Raw genomic sequence first — 3,630 nt, 5'->3', positions numbered from 1 at the left:
ACTACTATACTATATATATATAGTGTACATATATATATAGTAGTAGTATATATATATATATATATATATATATAGGGGTAGTATATATATATAATGAATACACACACACACACACACACACACATATATATATATATGCATACACACATAGATACATAGATATAATCATACATACATAAAATCATATATACATACGTACACACCCACCCGCAGCCACACATACATCGATCTATCTATCGGTTTAGCTATATATATCTATACATCTATACAGGAACGTAAATACACACAAACACACACATATATATATATACATAGATATATATATACATATACATAGATATACATATGGGCACACACACATACACACAAACACACACACACACATATATATATACGTATTTACACACACACGCACACACACATATATATATATATATATATATATATATATATATATATACGTATATGTATATATATATGTATAAATATATACAATAGTTCGCACAAATTGCACATTCAACCCACCACACATATACTATGCAAAAATATTTTGTGTAGCACAAGGTGGAATTATAAAGCACAGCGCAATAGATAAGACACCTACATGATATACAGCAGCGGCGCTCGCTAAAAATGACACGATAGCGATGAATAATTGTATATTAACGAACAACATATCACTCGATTTCAAAACAAAACTCTGTGTTCAGCACACATAATTTGTATGAGAGAATTTCAGATACTAAATTTATAGATGAAATACACAGCTGGTCCCGAGGTGAATCAGATCAACCTGTAATGCTAGCCGCTCCACACACAGAACACACTCGAAATCAATATGTATTGCTATCCGCTCCACAGAATACACCAGTCATCCAAATACCTTTATGAAGCACCATGATGCCGTTAGACACCTGTTGTATTGGAATAGATACTACTAAAAGGAAACAAAACTAATAAACTAAAATAGTGATATCTTTCCAGTTGCTGGTTCCAAGGTCATGTGTATACACTATGTGGGGTTCTAATGGCTTCATTATATTTCTCCTCTCTGATGAATTGGCACGCTTCAAAATTTCCGAAATATGAGAAATACAAGAGATCACTCAAATTTCGAACACAAAAATGATATTAAATTCAGGGCTCCGATATGGTAGGGATTGGGGAATGGGGACTGAAAACGTTAATCCCGTCTGTATTGGACTATTGGTTAATAACTATTAATTTGTATTGAAAAAAGTTCCTCCCCCCGGCGAGTTGAATAATCTGGACTCAATTTTATACGTAAATACGTCGAATATATAAGCAGATTAGCACGTCTACATTCACACAGCAACATGAGATTAACGGAAACTCAATACGCGTTTAAAACGCAAATTCAATACGCGTTTAAAAGCGTTATTCTCATTTTATATTAGCACTAGTATGGTATTCTACAAGGGGCTCTTTTAGGCCAATGCTGCCCAACCTAACCCAACGCGAAATGAAATGGATAAGTGAAGTGTTGCAATTGGACTACATTCATACATAAATATTACAGGCATACACATACATAGCTACTTTAAAAAACCAGTCACCAGGGGCCAGTCTTTCGCCATGAATGTCCTAAACCCTTTCAATTGAACACCTAAATGCAAAATTCTGGGGTTTTTCTGGGGAGAATGGCCTAGGGTCTTTCCATAAATATAGCCCTCTGGACCCTTCCGGTTATTTTACAGGGTCTCTATGGAAAAAACTTCGATGAGATCCCACCCAGCCGATATGTAAAAATCGTGATTGTCGTTATGTCGATCGATGAAGTAATACAAAAGTGGTGTATTATCACTGCAGACGGAGCAGAGTGCAGACCGCAACGTGTAGAACTGAAGTCTGCACCTAACCTCAATATGTAGGTTAAACGTTATAACTTTTATTTATCAGAAAGTACCGATAAAAATCCAACGTTTATAGCTGATAGGTACAGTCTGATATAGTAGGATAAGTACTTTTTCCAAGTCAAGGTAATCTCATTATTTTGTCCTGTTGCTTTTGTCGCGCCTATTTACCAATACCCTCGCCACTTCGCCCATAATTTTCAACGATAGGACAATTTATCGAGTGCACAGTTGAAAAATGTGACCATTGATTTGTCCCAAATAAAAGTTACTACTTTTATTTATCAAAAGTTATCGATGGAATCGAACGTTTATCTCGTGCACGTCTAACTTATGTAGTGAGGTTAGGACTTAGGACAGCTTAGGACTGCACTTCACAGAAAGGAAATCCGAAATTCGTGATCTCCGTATCGCCGGGGCCTATTCACACTTACTCCACATACAGAACGTACACAACTTCAGATTGAATCTAAAATATCTCTGCCATCATCAAGTGACGCCGTCAACCGTGATGAGTATACATTCTTTGTAAAAAATACGTACAATACATAAACACTTTCCCCCCGTTTTTTTACCCTGGAGTTGAGACTTGAGCAGTTGAGCGTATGAAACGGATAAAACGATTCTAAAATACGTATTGTAAAACATTTATATTGCATATGTACACAATAAAAATATGTATGTTGTCGTATTTTTATATATAGGATATTTTATTTTTAAAATAGCTTTTTATGATTGTTGTTTTTTATATAAAACATTTAAAAAAAAACAACCTTCTAAATTCATAGCCTTTTTTTGGTTTTTGATAAAAAAACAAACATAAAAATGGAACAAAAAAAAAAAAAAACGAAAAGCTGACTAGCCAATAGGATGATTGCTTAAAAACAAAAATCTGATTGGACAAATATTGGTGCGTTTTATTTGTGCTATTGTGTTTTTTTAATATTTTTTTTTGTATTTTAAATGATATCAGTATGTATGTAAAAACCGAGCTCAGCTCAATCCGCCTGTTCAGGCTTGAAGTTGGGGCTTGAGGCCTGATGACTGTGATGAGTCTGATGAGCCTCTGAGCCCTGAGGGGAGTATGTATTTATGATGTTCACCCAAGGCCAAGAGTTTGCTTTTGGTGGGGATTTAAAAAAACAAACAACAATTATGTGATAGTTCTCTGATCTCTCTCTCTCTCTTTCTCTCTCGACAGGAAGAGATGCGCAAATTTCCCTGACAGTATACCGATAAACGAGAAATATATGGTCGGCCAGTCATAGATATGCCATGTCAATAATATGTATGCGAACATCCCTGCGAAAGATGAGAAAACGTATAAAGTGCACATATAATCATTGCAATGCCACGATCTTTTTGTCTGCGATACACGATATTCATATTCACCTGGCACACGAGTGTACGTACGTGCACAAATACACATCCACAAACGTGTGCATACATAGACACACAGACACATACACATACACACGTATTCACAGACGCGTATACACATGTATTCACAGACAGGTATACACACAATATAGATATATGTATGTGTACGCGTATATACACAAACACCAGACACACACGTACACACAGAATCGTGTACACACACTATATATATGTATGTATACGTGTACATACATACACACACACACATATACGCATATACATATATATATATATACATACAAACGTACATATATATATATATATATATATATATATATATATATATATATAGTACTACACACACACACACACACTA

The sequence above is a fragment of the Sphaeroforma arctica genome (assembly GCF_001186125.1).
Source record: "Sphaeroforma arctica JP610 unplaced genomic scaffold supercont1.485, whole genome shotgun sequence".
Classification (NCBI taxonomy): domain Eukaryota; class Ichthyosporea; order Ichthyophonida; genus Sphaeroforma; species Sphaeroforma arctica.
This window is presented reverse-complemented; position numbering follows the sequence as displayed.